Source organism: Neltuma alba, unplaced genomic scaffold (genome assembly GCF_004799145.2).
Source record: "Neltuma alba isolate B1F8T4 unplaced genomic scaffold, ASM479914v2 tig00012582_pilon, whole genome shotgun sequence".
Lineage (NCBI taxonomy): Eukaryota > Viridiplantae > Streptophyta > Magnoliopsida > Fabales > Fabaceae > Neltuma > Neltuma alba.
In genome coordinates, this window is record NW_021637034.1 from 143,929 (window position 1) to 164,341 (window position 20,413).

The window sequence follows — 20,413 nt, forward strand, 5'->3', positions numbered from 1 at the left end:
CTCTGTGTTAGGTAAGCAAGCAGTACCAGATCCTGGCTGAAATTTTTTCAATGAATACAAAGATGCATGATCAGGATATTCAAGTGGAATCCAATATAGTGTTTTTATCTTATTCTTACCTCATATACATCCACTATGGCTGGAACCGATTGTCTTGATGAGACCTAGTGATGTGGAGTGAGCACTGTCAACAAAAGAGAAAACAAAGTTAAGACTGAAGAAGCAACGAATCCTTCCCTATTAAAATAGAAATAGGTATGCCTTTATGATAAATAAACATCGTTTAAAGGTCAATAATCTAATGAGTGGATTACAAGACGCTATAAAGGTAACAGTAGCAAGCAGTTAGGGAAGAAAATAAAAGGCCTGTTCAGGAGAAATTTAATTTAACTAAATGATGACAGAATTATTATGGATGGATCCAAAGTTTCAGGAATGTACAATATGATCAAGGCAGAGAAAAGCACTTGAGTGGACTATAAAAAGTTAGTCAAAGCCCGATTAAAAACTTTTTGAAGATATAATTTCTAACCACGGAAATATCTTGATTTAAACCTGATCTTAGAGAGCAGCTAGATCTACAAAAAAATATTTAGCATCAGTCAAATCCAGTTGGTTGATTACCCTCAAAGTTTTTGATTAAATGCAGTAATGCACATTTAGCAGCCAACTGTTCCTTATCCCAAGCCAAATAGTTGCAAAAATTTATGAAAAATCAAATCAGAGTTATTTATAGTTGAGTAGTGGTTCCCTACTTTACAAATTGCTTTCGGCATCCACCACAACTGCCTGCTCTCCATTCTGTTCCTCCTACTTTTCCTCTGTGTTGAGCTCTTCTTCATTCTGTTCAATCAACTGCAACAAAATGGCAACTGATTACACAAAACAACACACTAAGACCAACTCTTAACATTTTTGGAAATCTACAGTTTTACACAACAAAAATAAAAAACCGAAAGAAACACCTCTTATCTGGTTCATGAATTTTATTTTATTTTTGTGAACTGATTCATGTGAGGTTTTATCTTTAAATAGCATACCTCATGATTAGAATCTCCATTCTCAAGAAGCTCTTCCCCTTCTTCAACCTGCATGCTTCTGAAAGCGTTGACAAGGGAAAGACATGACTTTCGAGCATGTTTGGCATACTCTGCGAGAGGGTAATCGCCCCTCATATACCAGGAAAAGAAAATACAAAGAAAGATTCAATGTAGTTCTTATTATTCTGAAATGCTTTGAATGAGAAGTAACACAAACAAAACATTGAAATTGAGCACTCTCACATTCTAACCTTGTCCCTACAGCTTTAGCTTCAACAGCAATCGCAACTTGCCAATTTTCAAACAAATTAGGAAACTCTTCAAGATCAGCCAATGACTCGGCAGCTTTGGGGCTAACGGCTAACCTGCGATAAAAGCATTGACATATATACCTATGAAATACATTAGTTATCTTTAATCAATTTCTTCCGTTAAGATGACAAGCCTCCTTGTAAGGGTGCCTGATAATAAATTCTACACACAATAACAAATGTCATTCAGGCAGTCTTAGTGCACTAAAAGTATGACACATTTGAAATAGAAATTACTCTATGGAGATCTTTTCTCCAAATTGCTAAAATCTCTGAGACCTTGCTTGGGAGATAAGACCGTGCCATTAAAGTAGCTTCAGGAATCCGATTGCTGCAAAGGCACAAGAGGGTTATGTAAAACCAAATTTTAGTCCAACCTATTTCTTACTTGTGTTACTGCTTTATGGAAGCAAAACGGCATAACTAAAGAAGATTACCTCTCTACCAACAGTTGAAGGCAGCCTTCAAGTTTACCCAACATGAACACGCAAAGGAACGCGACATTGTTCTTCCCTCGCTCTTTAGCAAGGGTTGCAAGATTTGATATTCCCTCAGCATCTCCTAAAGAAGAATGTAGCAGTAACAATCCACTCAAGTCCATTGCATTCCTTGAACATTCTTCAGCCATTTCTAACTGCAAGACCATAAAACTGAAATTCCCAACAAGGATCATACATGTTAATTATACATTAGAATGAGATCTAAAACTAAAGCATCTGAACACAATTTGTCAATAGAAATTTCACCCAAACTACCTTCATTTGGTCCTAACTGCTTGCTCTGTAACTTCTTACAGCCCAGAAGGCTCAATAAGGCATACATAGGCATCATAATGTTCAGAAGCACATTATAAAAACTGAATTTGTTTGAACCTTTTTCAGGAGAAGATCACTTTCTAAAATCTAGTAATGCTTGTTTAAGCTTTTAGAAGTTGCCAGAATCTCTAAAACAAAACAAAAAAAAAAAGCGCTTGTTTTTGGTTATTTTGTGCAGCTACCTTGAGTAGGTTCTGAAAATAATCAGATATAGTAAATGGGAGGGAAAGTTCATGAAAATACAAAGATATGATAAAATTTGAAAATCACTAAATGCTAAATCATTTCCACAAACAGAAATAGACGGAGATATCATAAAATCTGAAAATTAATAAATCATAAATCATTTTTTAATGATTAAAACCAAGTGCAAAATAGTTTGCTTTTTATAAAATCCCTAGGCAATAGATCACTTCTCACAATGCCGCATTAAACAAACAAGGCCTTAAAAATGCAGTTTACCCAAGCATTAGAGATAAAACAGTGCCAACTCTTTTCACTAAAGAAATACCTTTCCAGCAAACATAGCCAACTCTACCAGCTACTTCCATTTAGACTCACTTTGCACTTCTCCTGCAATACTCTACAAAAAGAATATGAGAGTTATATTAATCAAAATACAAAATGATTTCTTCCATGAAAGCAAGCAAATCTGGTGCCCAACTTAACAATTTTGCATGTTTATAGATAATATGATTGTATGCATATTACATGAACTTAACTTTGCCACCTCTAGTCTCCCGAGCTGCATGGCTAATTCAAATCTGTAGTCAGGGTGAGTTGCCACTTCAAGAGCATCCTCTGTGGAAATAATAAGGACCATGTGGCATATAAAACATTATTTTGCATGAAAGTAAGGAAAATGTAGCAGCAGATTATACAAGCTTGTTATCGAGGTTTGGAATCATTAAAGCATGGAAAGCAAAAATATGATAATGTACAGAATTGATACTACATATTCACATAAGAGACATTTCTATTAATAAGAAAACAGTATTACTTGGGTCAAAAATTTTTGCAATCACACATAACATGCACTTGCAGTTTCTAGCAATGTGGGAAATGTACTTGGGGATTAGCATGTACATCCATGTTGCTCAAAAGACTTTTAAGGGGGGCAAAAATTGAGAATGTCTGCACTGAGTTGCTGAAAGTGAAGCGTAAAGCGTTGTTTTGTAATTATTTGCTTTTACATAGTTCTATGAAGCAAGATTGTGTTACTTAAAGCGTTTTTCTTTTCCTAAATCAATGTAATTTCTCACACAGACAAAAATGGAAATTGTTTATCCCCCAGCAGCACCAACAAAAAAAAAAACTATGGTGCTCTTTCGAAATTGAAGGAAGAACTTCAATGGCCCTACTCAAATCATATCACCACGCATTACAAGAGTCCTGCACTCAATCAAGCTCAAAAGCAATGTGTATGCCATGACGCTAGAGAAAATAAAAAAATAAGTAGCAATAGTCAATATCGCTGCTAGCTGTGCCTCTAAATAACAAAACAGAACAAAGAAAAACGGTGAACTAACTTGAACTCTTTGTCTATCAGATAGACCCGACTTTGGCTAGCAAGATATCTCAACAAGTACAAAAGGCTTAATAAGATTCATGAACTTTCAAACGAAGACATGCACTTCTTTCAAGCATAGAAGGGGCACAAACTTAATACCTCGCCGCCAACACAGTAATTAAGCCTCCAAGAGGAATTGCTGTAAATAAAACAATCTCCAACCCAAGTGCCTGTCCTAACTCGTTCGTTTATTTCATGAAGGAGCTCAAATGCATCTTGCGCCCCTAGCTCGTCGACAGGTCTTCCACCATCCAAATATGATGCAACTATATCACGCTGCAATGTTGAATGTTACCATGTTTATAGTGCCTTGTGTCAAAGTATTCCAAATATATTGGGACAATGTTCTTCAAAGAAAGGAAGCTATCATAATAAAATAATTAAGTCATCAGATTATCATAATCCTCACATTGTACTTCAGAATGTAGAATGATGTATCACTAGCAATTGTCACTAGATCACCACTGTCAGCCCAGTAGACGTTCTGTCAACAGAAAATAAACAAACAAAATAAAACTGTAAATAGAAGAAAGGAGGAACAAAACAGAAATTGTTCATCATATAATGTAAGCTATAGATTAACCTGCATTCAATCCAATCATAAAAGCAAAAGAAATCATTTGAGCATATTGCTAATAAGGTCCCGCCAAATATTCGTTCAGCAGAAAAAGTTGGTTGAATACTCTTCTTTTCCTGGAATTCATTCAAAAAAAAAAAATTGTTTCATTTGGCAAATATCTGACATGATTACTCTTTAAATTTTCAAATAAAACGAAGAGCTGAAACCACCACAGGAAATGTACTGGTACCATTGGCAACAGAAGCAGACATGCTTGTCATATTGTTCAGCCATAATGGTTCACTTGAAATAAAAAATAGCCAGCTTAATTTTATCCAGACCTCCTCATTGGAAGCAGCATGGGAATTGAAGAATCTAGTTTCCTTTCGTCATTTTAGAAATTAGCAACAAATTATTTGTTCCTACCATCTTACTTAAGGAATCACAAACCGGGAAATTTTTTGTGAAAATTTTTATCTTTGATGTACTTTCTCTGACAGCATATTCTCCGTCTGAAGACCAAACAATTTCCAGTGCAGAACCAAATGACCTATTTCTCCATGCCATTGAAATGCATATAATATACTCATCATCTCCACATACAACAACAAACCTCCCATTTGGATTGTTCCTTAAACTCTGAAATGATATTAGTGGATCACAAGTTAATCACAACATACACAGAGAAACTGCACATGAAAAGCAATCAACCTAAAGCTCATTTCTGTCAACACAACACCACTTTCATCGCCCTTGAAGTACAATGTCTAACATCAAATAATATAGCCTGTATATGGTTGCACCAATTCTTACTTGTACCGAGAATCCCAGATGGAATTCATACCATAGATCTAGACAAAACTGTCCGAGGAAATAATTATACAGAGAGGCCGTCACCCTTGTACTAGTATCTAATTAAGAGAATACAGTTCTGTATTCTCCTCTGATCACTCCTTGATTATTCGTTGAAGTAATTTTATAACAGAATGATGATTTTCATTTTTTTTAAAAATAAAAAAGCTAAGAAGCATCTCGAAAGAATGCAGTCTAATATAAAATAATGATTCCTACTCAATTGTGGGTAGAGATCACAGGTGCCCAACTCCTTAACAGCCAAAGTTAATCTTTCTCCATTAGTAACCTGAGAAGCAAAGTAATTGTATGCCACTCAGAGATAAAATTTTCCATAGCCAACTAACATTTCAAGAGCGTAATAAGTATGTTTTATCGAAAGTAAAAATAATCAATTTAAGTCGTAATGAAGCTTCATGTTACATAGTCAAAAGACAACTTTGTATCAAATGTATTCAAACTTGAAATTGAATGTCATGAGGGTACAATTAAAGGAGACCCTTTGGAGGTTTAAGATTAGAAGAAGTAGAGGAGAATATCAGTTGATGGAAAGATTGAAGCAAACAAGTTTCGTGATGCACAGTTTCTCAAATCAGCTATCAAACATACTGACTTCATAAAGAAGACTTGACGCTATCATCCAACTCTACATAATTTCACAGCCAAGAAAAAGAATTACTTAAGAAACTACTGGCAATAAGACTGATCGACGTGAACCTTTCTTGTGTCCAATACCCTAAACTCTTTGAAGACCATAATTCAATGTGTTCTCGAGTCTGTAAGTGGATCAAATCAACATAAAATATTAAAATCAATGGTCAATATATTATTAATAATCTCAATTACAATTTTAAATGAGTCTAACATCTTATAAAGTGCACCAAGGCAAGCAATAAAATTTAGAAAAATAGAAAACAGAAGAACCGATGATACTGTCCAATTTGGAAGTCTCCAATTCAAAGGAGTCTCAAGCATAGACATTTATATTTAACAATGAAGAAATGAACACTTTCAAAACTGAATCATAATAATGAAAGTGGCAAAAAGTAGCATATGAAGAGGGCACTTGAATGTCATGATGTTCAGAACACTGCATTGTCCAAGCCACGGTAATAATAAAGAAGGAAAACTAATGCGTTCTTTGTTTTCTTTTGTTTTTTTTTTTTTTTAAATGCCCTGACAAGAGAGTGATCACATGGGAGCAAAACTAAGAGATGAATGTGCATAACGAATATTACCTATAAGTTGTTGAATGCCATATGCGCACTGTACCATCCTTTGAACCAGCGATAATTATGGGAAGATCAGGATGAAAGCATACAGCAGATAAATTGTGCCTGTGGCCTTCTAGAGTCTGGACGCAACTTCTGGTCCGGTATAGTCCCACGCCTGTTTCATAGATTTCATCGATGAAAATACGTCTTCTAATTCCATTGCAATTTGCCTTAATTGCATGAACTATCCCTCTATTTTGAAAATATACACTTAAGTACAAACTGTTAATTCTATTATAAGAATATTTTAAAAAACATTTAAATGAGTTTTATTCCACTAATATGCCCTTTATCATACTAAATCCTAATTTTGAACAATTTAAGGTTTTTATTTTTATTTTCTTTAATTTTTTTTTTGCAAATAATTTTTTTATTTTTTTATTTTACTGGGACAAAAATTCAAGTAATTAGTTAAGGTAGATATAAAAAACTTAATTGAAAATTTGACTAATTTTGTTTATAAATATATATTTTACTAAATGTGTTTATAAATATTTATGGCAAAAATATGTTTAGAAGTTTTAAATTATGAATTAAAATTACTTGTATAATCTCTGGAACTCATATCACTTATACTGCACTATATGATAAGAAATGCATGTTTAAAATATGTTTTTAGGTTGCTATTAAAAATATATATATATTTTTAGCTATTTTAAAGGAAACACACAGAAATAAGTTATATAATACACTAAAAATTAATAAATTCTACAATATATTGGAAAGTTTGAAATATATGTGTTAGAATTAGTTTTGTGCTGCGCCAAAAATGTTTTTAGAAATGTTTAAATAATTCTTATCTTAATGATAGGTATTTTAATTAAAACAAGGTTGAAAATATGTTTTCTATCATATATTTTAAAAATAAAAAATTAAAACTTGTTTTGGGAAAAAATCAGAACATCATTTTAATATTTTATTAATGTTTGCTCTAAAAAATTAAAGTAAAAGAATAACGTTTTTTCATTAATGGCAATCACACTAATAAATCAAACTATTTTTCATCGTTCACTTCTCCATTTTATGAGTACTTTTTTAAAATAATAAGCCGAACAGAATTTTTTATAATTTTTTAATTTTAAAATTTTTGAGAAACATAAAAACAGATAATAGAATTAAACAAGCCCTTTCTTTTATACTATCTCCGGTCCTAATTATAAAATCTCACTTGTAAACTATAAATGAGGTCTTATAATTAGTACCAGAGGTAGTTATATATATATAAATAATATATAGTTAGTCAACCTTAAGTTTTGGGATAAAAGTTTCTACTAAATCCATGTTAGAGTCTTAATCATCGGACGAAAACCCTAAACAATTTCTAGCAACGTGAAGCAACAAAATGTTTGAAACAAAATGCAACAAAAGTAGTGTTGTTTGACGATTAAGGAGCTGTTTGGGATGCGTTATAAGCATGTTTTCTATTATAATTTACCAATTACAAGATAAGTACGTAAGAGGAGTTTTGTTATAATTTACATGAAACATGCTTATTCAAATGACTCCAAACAAGCCTCTAAGAAAGAAAAAATAGCTTCAAGGCCTAATACCAAAGGAGTCTCCAGAAAGTAAGAGGAAAAGAGAAAGAGATGATTGAGTCTTGGGTCAACTTTAATTTATAAAATTTTAGGAGATTACAATATTTAATGCGAGACAAATGGTTGAACCAAACTTATGACATCTTGCCTAATAAATAAGGTTACATTTGGGATCACATTTTGAGATCCCAATCTACTCACCAGCAAAATAAACTTTAGATCAAAATTTTTTCGTTTGGGATCCCAGTGAAACAAAAAAGTTTCATGGAAAAAAGCAACTTTTATCTTGAAGTTATTTTTCTTGACTTCTCTAATGTAACACGATAAAAAGAAAATTATACCCTCTCTCTTGCCTGAAAAGGGGTGTCATTTGCATAGAAAATGACTATGCTATCCATATTTATTTATTTTTATATATTTTTATTTGTTAATATAAAAATAATAATTAAAATAAAAAATATTTTACAACTTTTTCAATAATACATCAAATCCTTTTATTTTTATGATTTTGACTTTTAACATTTTTCTTAAAATTATCACTTTATACACATATACTATATGTAATAAAATTTATGCTCTTTTTAATCATTTTATATCTAAACTTATTTTTTCATTAATTATCCAAACAAGTTTCAGTTTCTTAAATCAGTTTTTTTACAAAAGTCAATTTAAACATAAATTATATGACACTACCAGACTTTTACCTCATTTGACTATCGCAAAAGTCAGACTAAAAAAAAGTAACTTCTCCTACCGCTAATCCAAATACACTCTAAATAAATAAATATTTGACGAAATTTGGAATAAAGATTTTTTGCCTATGTACAACACTACTTTTTTTTTTCGCCAACCTATATGTACTATACTACTAAACTAAATTAATTTGTTATATATATGCTGAATAATATTAAAAAGAGTGGTCAAAATGAAATCAGACAAAATAATGATGCCAATGAATTAAACATTCATTAAAATTATACGATTGGCATCAATTTTATAGTACATCCATTCCTAAAATACAAGGCTTAATTTGTTACATAATTCGCACATTAATTAAAAAAAAAGAAGACAACTTTCACGACTAAACTAAGTAATTAATATTATCTCCAATAACATATAAAATACAATATGTTTTCTTCCTTTAATATTAATACTCCATGATATATGTCCTTATATTCTTGGAAATGCTTGTTTCTTAGTTGAAAAAAAAAAACTAGTAATTTTGAAGAAGATGATGCTTAAGACTCATAACATATAGCTGAATGCTAATTTGTTTTTTTATTTTTTAACTGTGTTAAGTTCAAAGCCTTTTTTTTAAATTTCTTTTTGCTCCTTTGCTTTTATCTATTTGTCTTTAATATTGTGCCATTTTTATGGTTTTCACTCATTGATTGACTAACCACTTATAATTGGATTCTTATCGGATGTCCCCGAAGGGACTGTAGTGGATTCTTAATAACCTAATTAAGTAAACAACATTACCTTATATCAGCATGAAACTTAAAATTTGAAAATGTGCATATTATGTGTGCAACATTGCGTGCATAACATATCTAAAAACTTGATTTATCAGTATCCATATTACTAGCTGTCCAGTTTATTTTTCAGTTAAAAGAAAAGTATAAATTAATTTAATTAGAAAAAAATGTATACCTCATTATCTTTTCTATGCTATTAAATACATAACTAAAGGAATACTTCAAATAGAGAACATGTAAATGCGAGCATAGCGTTTTTACACTGTGATCAAGTTTCAAATATATAACTTCAATATAATATAAGTTTCACACTTATCCAGAATTTTTAAAAGTGCTTAACTAGCTTGGTTTGAACACTTGTTTTACGTGGGAAGCCGTGGCGAAACTGCCGTATGAAATCCGGGAAGCGGCGCACAGGAGTGTGGGGTTGGAGGGGACGTTGTTGGTGATTGGATCTAGTGGGTACACATAACCATGTGTGGGCTTTTTATTGGACCTTAAAACTGGCAGTTACAGGATCTTGGAAAGCCCAATAGGCCATACGGGCCACGTCCAGTCAGGTTGTCTAATGGAGATTTAGGATTCAAACTCATACTTGGTCTCTACATGTAAATAAGCAAAATTTTGGATTGTTTAACTCAGTTTGACTTTAAAAGAGCTCGTATTATAGAGTGCTCAATTATAAATATAAATACCTTACATTTAGAGTTTTTGTTGTTATCAGCATATATTTTTAGTCACTGGCTTGGAGAAAGCCAAAAGGAACATGGACAAGGTATTGAGGCTAGAAATGAACAAAAATAAAAATCGAAGTAGTTTTATATTAAGGATAGGATGTAATAATGGCTTTCTTTTTGCCTCAACATTTTCTTTCTGGACAACTTTATTCATATATAGTTTTCGTTACCTAGGTTTTTTGGCTAGTGCGTGTTCTCATGTGAATAAAAGAGTTGGAAATAATTTCTTCAGAATAAATGAAAGTACCAGCAAGTGTTGATCTTAGTGGAAGGAATCTAGGCACCTCAAATATCATATTTTAGATTTGATTCTTGGGACAGTGTGTATAAAAAAAAATTGGTGGGAGGAATTCCGTTATGGGGCGTGACAGTGCCCCAAGAGATAAGATGCAGTTTTTACGGTTTTAAATTTTGGTTAGAGTTGCATAAAATTATTTTTCCTTGTTAAATTCTCAGATAATAAATATTTAATTAAAAATAGTTGCAACTGATTAAATTTTGTGATTAATTGATAAAATATTTGGTGATGAATTGATAATTACCCGACTCAAGGTAGAAAAAGTATGATGAATTGATAATTATCCGACTCAAGTTAGAAAAACTACACGTATAACTGTTTATAATGAATAGAAACCTCTAGCCCTATCATAATTAAAGAAAATATAATTTTTTGAGTGATACTACTTGATAAAGGATTATTAATATTAATTTTATGAAAGATATTTTGATTGAAAAATATGTTCTCAAATGAATTTACTTACGTTCACATTGAATCTTTGATAGGTAACGTAATTTTTGTTTTTATAAACAGAAATGAATCATCAATATGAAAATATCATCCAAAATCTATTGAAATCTGTGCTATTCTTAAGAAATTAAATGAATAATGCATTTCACTCCAGATTCAGTGCCAACAGAAAACACACACATAAGTAATGCTATAACAATACACAAAAGAATGCTATAATAAAACTCCTCATCAATTGATATGTTTTGGTTTGGTTTTGGACTTGTCTTAGGATCTGTTTTGGTTTTGGTATCTGCTAAAGGTCAAATATTGTGCAACCGATGCTAAGGCTTGGAATATAATGGTCTTCTTTAATTTGGGCTTGCTAGGCCTTTGAACACATTTCACTGCATATTTTTGATTTGTTTGAAATCTAGTTGGATTGTTGATTTTATTTGCTATTACTATGCTTCATTTAATTTCCTAGTGTTTTAAGTAATAAATTATGAATTAATATTTGGTTTTGGTTTTGTATCAGGAAGTTCGCCTTTACTATTATACGTGCATAAATCCCAAGCTTGTTGGTATTCATAATCTCTAAATGACGATCACACCGCAAAAATTATAAGCTGGACCATTTTTATAAGAAAAATTTATAAATTAATTTTTTTTTTTTGCATACATGTTCTTTTGATTTACGTCCCATAATTAAATTATTTGCCTTTCTATCCCCAATTAATTAAGTTATATGCCTTTCTAATCTCCTTTTCCAACTCATCCTCTCTAAAAATGAAGATATATTTACTAAAAAAAAATACATTTCTTACATATTTATTGCCTTTAACCAATTTTAACCTACTTTTAAAAAGAATATAAGAAAGTAACATATATTCCTGATTCGCCTTGACGTATCTTTAGAGGATTTGAAATTGACTTGTCTTGAAAAATAAAAGTTGGTTAGAGTTTGGCTCTTAACTTCGCTTTTGAGTTGCTTTGGTCTCTTGATTTTTATAGAAATGGACAGGTCATCCATCATAATTCTTAATTAGCACTTAGTAATAGAAATATTGTAATCAATTATGTATTAATTTAAATTATTTTTCCTTGTTAAATTTCCAGATAATTACAAATAGTTGCAACCAGTTATAGTTTGTAATGATCATTATCCGACTCAAGTGTTTTCTCTGTTCCAAATTATCCGACTCAAGTTACAAAAACAACATAAATAACTGTTTATAACGAATTCTAGAAACCTCTAGCCCTATCATAATTAAAAAGAATTAATTTTATTAATGCTAATATTTAATTGTTAAAGGAATATTAAAATTAATTTTACGAAAGATATTTCGATTGAAAAAAATATTTCGTTTCGTCGTTATTGCATATTATTTATATAAATAATTATTACTTATCATATAATTTTACTTTAAAATATGAGTACGGATTCTTAAATTCCCAAACCACGTAACTTAGATTCTTTCACCGTTAGATTGGTGAAAAATCTTAATAATCCTAATTTATTGAATTAATGGGTAAGATCTGAGGTTGAATTCTCATGTTTCTTATCATATGATTTTTCCTCCGAGGCTGGCGTTTTTAATTTTCAGAAAACAGATGTTTTCAAAATGCGAATAATTTCAGTGAATTATTGATCAATATTTAGAGTCTTATTATGACCACCAAGAAAGGAAAAGCTCAAAATAGATTATTGGCCAATGACCATTACTCTGTACGTGCAGAAGGGTGTAATGGTGAATCAAAAAGTTTACACAAACAGGAAAGCAAAATAAAAATACATAAATAATAATACACACGCCATGTTTGGTGGTCCTTTAATTTATTTTAAAAGAAGCCAATCAACCTTTACGGAAATCAGAGGCGTTGTAAGGACCAATGAGGAAATCCAATCCCCAAGTAGTAAAGATATCTGCAAATTATAAAAAGCCAATTAACTGAAGAAACAATTAATAATTTCATGAAGAGAAAAGAGATGAAGGAATCACACCCAAACATCTGCATGCATACATAATCACACGATGACATGGCTACCTTTTAGCATTTAGTAAGTAAAGGATAGAGTTGGGCCAGCATTTTGATACATGTCAAAAGCAACATGCTTATTTTTTATATCTATAAAGCATAAAATTATATCACGTCATGAAAATTATTAAAAGAACAATAAAGAATAATGTGCATGTTGATGTTACTAATGTATTTACCTTGAAAACTTATGATGACGTCATCCGACGAGAAGGGCTGAAAGTTTGATTGGAAATTGTGTTTGGCGTCCCATTCCAAACTGTTCCACCAATCTTCGTGTCCACGGATAATTAGTTGCTCGGCAGGGTTGGGATGAAGTGGTAGCCTTTTCAGATTTGGACAATGTGCTATAGTGATGGCTTTTAGGGAAGGAAAAGACAAGGCGGTCTTATGGATGCTCTGAAGTTTTGGCATTCCATACAAAATAGGTTTACAAGAGAAGAGAATATACAAGAAGAATCCTCATTCTCATCTTCCTTTATCACTTCTTCCACTAATGAGCAGCGGTAAATGAGAAGTAGTTGAAGTAGCGGAGCATGCTTGAGCCATGTGACATGTGTTAAGGAATGGCAACCAACGAAACTCACGCTTTGAAGCATGCTTAGACGACAGGTGTCATCATAAATACCAGAATAATCTTTCAAACCAGATAATCGAAGCAGACCCAATTGTTGGAGGCACTTCACTTTTGAAATGCATGCCAATAATAAAGGCATCTCAATGGTGCCCAAATCAGAGAGGCGAAGAGCATATATACAACTTAGTAATTTGGATGATTGAAGTAACTTGTTGAGGCCATTTTCTGTTTGTATTCCAACATTTATTTCCTCAATTTTTGGCAAAGATTCCACCTCCTCCAGGAATTCTCCCTTTGCTTTGCTATTTTCTCCAACTCCCCCCCCGCGGGTAACTCTCAACACTCTTAATTGTTGAAGACTCGAAATCACTCCCGATGGAATACTTGCAACATTACCATCTCTCAAGTACAAATTAAATACCTTCAAATTCTTCAAATTCTTCAACTCCTTGGGACACTCAGATCCATCTATGTTTAAACAAAGATATTCCAATAGAACTAACTCACCAATTTCTGCAAGTTCACATATATTAGCACAACGTAGTTCTAACACCTTTAATTTGCTCATGCATTTGAGGTTTTGCAAATGTTGTATACCACAACTCCTCAACAATAATGTTACTAAATTGGGACAAGTTACAGGTGCTACATGTCGTACTTCCCTATTCATAATTGAAATCCTCTCAACAATTTTCCATTTTTTAACATCATCATGGGATGTTGTCATGGCATCTTCTTGTACAAGAACCCTTTTAATTCTTTTATTTTGGTCACAAGATAACCACAATGCCATCTCTCGAATCATATCATGCATCTTAAATGAACGACTTAAAACAACATCATCTTCAACACTCTCCAGTAAGCAACAATACTTCAACTTTGCAATCACAGATTGACCATCATTACGAATGTCTTGTATGCTTTTTGTCATATCTTTACAAATAAACCCCTCCCCTATCCATTTATCGATGATATCAGTGGCTCGAATCTCATAGTCTTCTGGATATAATGCACAATTCAAGAAACAATTTCTGTGAGTATCATCCGGCAATTGATCATAGCTCAACTTAAGGATGGAAAAAACTCTTTTCTCCAAATCTGAAGTGGTCCATGAAGAAGTTGTCAAGTTATTTTTTGAGGACTCCCATGCTTTAACATCTTCCACACCAGCCATGGCACTTCCTACCACAATTAATGCAAGCGGCAGCCCTCTACACTCTGCTGCCATTTCTTCTGCTAGGACTTTGATCCTAGTGTGGGAGTTTAAAGTTTCCCCTCCAACTTTCATATGAAATAACTCTAATGCTTCTTCTTCATTCAAAAAGTCCATTTTGAATGATCTTTGAGCATGCATTTTTGCGCACACATCCTTCAATCGTGTTGTGAACAGCACTTTGGACTCAAAGTTTGAATATTTTGGATGTGGTACCCCCACTAAACTGAAGTCCAATCCCTCCCACACATCATCCAGTAATAAAGCAAATTTTTTCTGCTTCAACACACCCCAAATCTCTGAAGATTTTTCTTCTCGATTATTGCAAGAACTCCAAGTAGCATCTCCAATTCCTACTGATTTTCTTATATTGTCCATGATTGCATCCAAGTTAAGCTGTTTGGATATCACCACCCAAATCACAAGAAAATCAGGCTTTCTCTCCCTAAGTTCATTGCTAATTTTCTTCAGTAAGGTGGTCTTTCCAATCCCTCCAGTCCCCCATAAACCCATGACACCAACATTATTTGCTCCAATACTACTCCATACCTGATGAAATATCAAATCTTGCCCCACGGTCTCATCAAGAGGCATTTGATCAATTCCTTTACGCGGTAGCTTGTGCGTAATTGGATAATCGTTACCAAACCTTTGTCCCTCGCTGTTAGATGATCTACTTCAGTGAGCATCTTGGCAACATTCTTTCCCACCTTGTAGCTTGACCTGCAATTCTTGGGACAACATTTACTTGGGCATTTGTTTTGGATTTCTCGGGCTCCTTGTTCTAGATCATCTTCTACTTCCTGTGAATACAAAATCATTTAGGTTGATATTTCTTTTCCCCTGTTTTTCTGAATCTTTACATGAACTAATTAAGCACACTTTCATATCAAGTTTTGATATCAAGATAAGAAATTGCATATCTTAATATAAATGAATGAAATTTTTTTTGGCCAAATATGAATGATAGTTTTTTTGACTGAAAAAGCTGAACGATTTTGGCTGGGCTTGTTTGGTTTCCTTTTGACAAGACACCTTTTTTTTCATAATTTTAAAAATGAAAAATAGAAAAACATGTTTGAAAGCGGTTTTTGAACAATAAAAAATAAAGTATGTTTTGTAAAACAAAAATAATCAGATCATCAGTTTAATATTTTATTATTTTTCTGTTCAACAAGATTATAGTAGAGACAGAGGATATTGAATTTTTATTAAAGTGCAGGTGCCCTCAGTACCGGACAATAGTTTAAAGGGCAAAAAAGCGGAGCAATGTGTCCTCTTTCAATTAACAGTCTACTAACGTTGGTTTTCTCCCTTCCCTAAAAAAGCTTCCATCCCATTTGAACAACAAAAGCACTCTCTCTCTTTCTCCTCCCTCCCTCCCTGGGTAACCGTCAAGGTCGCCGTCAACGAAGCTGTTTATTTGTGCCGATGTGTTTCCCCCCTCACACTTGGAACCCATGGATGGCTTTTAAGTTTGTATTTCTCCACGTTACCCGGCACCAACCCTGCCAAGATCATTAGAATCTTGTCCATGTAAGCCTAAGAGGTAGCCACTGTATTATGAAATGCTAACTATTTCTCTGGGCAGTGCGCGAAATTGTATCCGAAAGACAGAGCAAACCTGGTTATTATTATTATTTTTTATCCCAGTGAAAGAAATATTCTTGTCACAATCACAAATCAATTAAAAAAAATAACCAAATGGATATGACCGAACTACGAACAATCATTGATGGAGAAGCATCAGAGTTAAGGAAATGGAAGTTTAGGAGGTTGAGAGAATTGCTTAGGAAATTGACCATTCACCCAAATGCATCAGCGAGAAGACAAGCCGCTGGTCTTACGGCACCTAGCGAATTCAACACACTCATTTTAACTTGCTTTTAGACTTTCAGCCTTTTCTTCCATGGGGCTCTCTCTCTCCCCTTCTCTTGCTTCCAATTCTAACTCTCATATTCAGAAGGTGTTGTCTCTCCTTAATAAACGTTCAAAAAGGGAGACACACAGAGGATACCCAATCACAAAGCTTGAAACTTGATCCCACAAGCACCCTTCTCCCGTCAAATGGGCTCTAGGTGGTGGCTATGGTGGAAGGGTCGGAGGGAGGGAGCAAAGAGAGAGTGAACTTTTGTTGTTCATATGGGATGGAAGTTTTTTTTTTTTTTGGAGCACATTCCATGCTAATAGTGCTCATGGTAACTTGAATCATCTAGATTGATTTTGGATGATCATATTAAATTCAAATTTTTCTATATATTTTAATTAATTTTCTGTTTTAATAGATACAAAATTTAAAATAAATATAATCTTACAACTAATACTTCTTTGAAAAATAAAATTATTATCGAAAAAATTACATATTAAAAATTTTAAATTTGAATAATCTAGGTGAGATTTTAGATAATCTAGATCACATTATAATAATAAGCATATAGTGCTCAATGTTGTGATGAGTACTGAACAAGGAACCATATAAAAAAAATTATGCTCACAACTACATGTTCTCGATTTGAAGTGTTCTTTTAGCTATGTATTTTCTAGTATACAAAAGATAATCAAGTGCACATATTTTTCTAATTATATTTATTTCTACATACTTTTTTTTAACTGAAAAATTGGACAGCTTGTAATAGGGATAGTACTGATAAATCAAGTTTTTATATACACAATAATATGCACGCTTTCAAATTAAGTTTTAATTATGCTAATATAAAGTAATGTTGTTTACTTAATTACGGTCTCAAGAAAGATATCATCTTTATTTTACATTATATACCCATTGAAATAATTATTTTAAAAATAAATTAAATTTGTGTAATCTAAATCAGATCTAAATGATTCAGATATGATGAGTTTAGGGTACTCACCACTCTGATGAGCATTGAAACTAGTTTTGTTTTTATATTGTGATAAAATTTCAAATAAATTCAATATAATATGACTTTCACACTTATCCGAAAAATTTTAAATGTTTTTAACTAGCTAGGTTTGAACTAACACATTTAAATTAAATTATCATAAATTATTGAGCTAAGGAATTACTTAATTAACAACATCATTGATAGCTGAATATGAAAATTATCTAATTCATGAACAGAAACAATCGAAGTAAATAAAAACACCATATACAAAATAAAGGGAAAAAAAAGAATAAATGTAAAATGAAGAACTCGTACCTTTTGAATGTTTTGGACACATTGGAGCCAAAGATCGACTTCATGTGTCTTTTTCTCCTCTCTGATATGCTCAGCTCTTTCAATTCGTTCTTCCACGTCTTTCTTCATAGCTTTAAGTTTTTTCCATTTACTTTCCAGAGATTGCAGATTCGCTTCCAACTCACAAATAAACCCAGCTTCTTGTTTGATGCAAACACACAAATACCTTGTAATATCCAATATGATATGTCCTAGTGTCTCCATATCTACTTCTCACTTTTGATCCTAAGCCCGTATTCATCCAAAATCAAACAGCAAAATGCTAAAATTAGAATTTTTTTTCCAATAAAATTTTCCCCTCAAAATGAAAGAACACCACATGTATGATGGTTTAGGCTTACCTCGTACATCGTGTCACACCCCAAAAATTTAGGGGTGACTGGCATAGAATATAAGAGAACTCACATTTCTAAAACCTTAGAACATACTACTCCGTTTCTTATTATAAGATCTTTTTAACTAAATTGTACCGTTTAAGAAAGTAGTTAAAATTAGTTAAAAGAATTAATATGTAGCAAATACAATTTTTTTCCAAATATGCCCATGTATATAAATAGGTAGATGTGAGAGAGTAATAATGAGATAAATAACAAAAAAGAATGTATTAAATGTATTAAACTAGAGGTAAACTATGTAATAATGCATTAAATGTTTAGATAAGCTCAAAAAGGATCTTATAAAAAGGAACAAACCTATTCAAAAAATTGCATATTGTAATAAGAGATGAAGGGAGTACGAATAAACACTTGCCATAATAATTACAATACCATTCATATAGAATAGATCTCTTGTAATCAAAATATAAGGCCATTAGTAGAATTCTGCAAATAACTCGTAGGTACAACACAAAATAAGGAGCTGCCCTCCATAGCAATACGAACATGTATTCATATATTTAGAATTAGAATAATAAATGAAGGCAAGGGTCTGCCTATAGATTATATGGAGATCTAAAACACAAGTAAATAATTACATAAATGTAACTTAGTTTTACATCAATTGGTGGTTGTTCTAAGCTTTGATCAGCAATGAGATTATTTTTTTTTTCAACCTATTCGGTTGAAGTTACAAGGTTAGTTGTGTTATCTAAGGCCAAAATAAATTTTACTAGCGAATAGCATCCCATTAATAAGAATAAGATAAAAGAAATACTAAAATAATAACTTGTATAAATACAACAAGGTAAATTTACGATTACTTTTAAATAAAAAAATTATTATAACATGAAATATATAAATGTTAAACATTTTCAATATACACAAATTTATAAGGCATTTTAACAGTGTTTTTTAAATCAAATCATGAGTAGAGTTGAAAAACATTTTTCAATAGAGGACTTCAACAGAACGAACAACAAGCATGGATATACAGTCCACGGGGGTAAGTAACCAACAAACATAACTGAAGCCATGAGTACAAGCATAGCTAAAGCTACAAAACAAGCGTCAGAATAAAGTTCATGAGTAATAAGCACAAGAACAATGTCCACGAATAACAAATAAGCTTAATATTACCATGGCACGTCAAAGGCTAACAGCACTACTGTGAGCAACTAGTGTTCTGTATTCAATCCTCACAAAAATCACTTCCAAGCATGCATGGGGCCAACTTATCATCAAGAAACAAAAATCTTTTCTATCATTGAAAACATGTCAAAAGAATATTTAACAAAAGACCTCAGTATGAAAGTTCATAAAATCTCAAATATTTTCCTTAAATTCCATCAACGAACAAAAATCTTTTTTTTTTTTTTGAGTAATAATAACCCAAACAAGAGCATTTCAAGATGTAAAAAGAAAATGGTACAATTGAAATGAAGTTGTTTTGGTGAAACAATACTTGAAAAATATGGGGTAGCTAAATAACAAAAAAACAAATACAAAAATATCATTTATAAAAACCTCTTTATGGGACGCTATTCACACTTTCATTATACTTTAAGATAATTCTTATTCTTTACATTTGATATAGCAAAGGAACTTGAATCTTAACCCCTTTTTCTTTTTCTAAAAATACTGGAGTTACAAATTCGAATAACGATTGAGCTTTATCACCCTTAAATATTAGCTAAGTAACCAAATGCCATGAGTTTGAAATATGACATCTTCTGCTTTCCCTTTCCGTGAAGCATTTTGTCAGCCATGAGTGTCCCACTATTCCCTTCATGAACTTAAACTTCAATTAAGTTCCTGTCGCCCTTCTATAGCATAAGCCTTAGCTTTCTAGCAAATTTTACTAGCCTCCCAATCCAATTCTTTTCTTGAAAATTAAACAAACACTTCAAGTGCATTCCACAATTCTACTCATAACCCTCGGACAATCTTAAATTTAAACCAATTCAATTCATACGTTCCTTTATCAACCAAAACTCTATTATTATAGAGAATTCTTACCTCAGGTTCAATTTAGTAACACATTCTTCACCGTTATACCTCACAATAAATAATTTCTATCCATCACACAA

The 20,413-nt window shown here is 32.1% G+C and overlaps 1 pseudogene; it reads right to left on the minus strand.

Moving 5' to 3' along the window:
- Window positions 1–756: 756 nt before the first annotated feature.
- LOC114728925 (coatomer subunit beta'-2-like) overlaps window positions 757–20,413 on the minus strand; it is a 48,200-nt pseudogene continuing 28,543 nt past the window's right edge.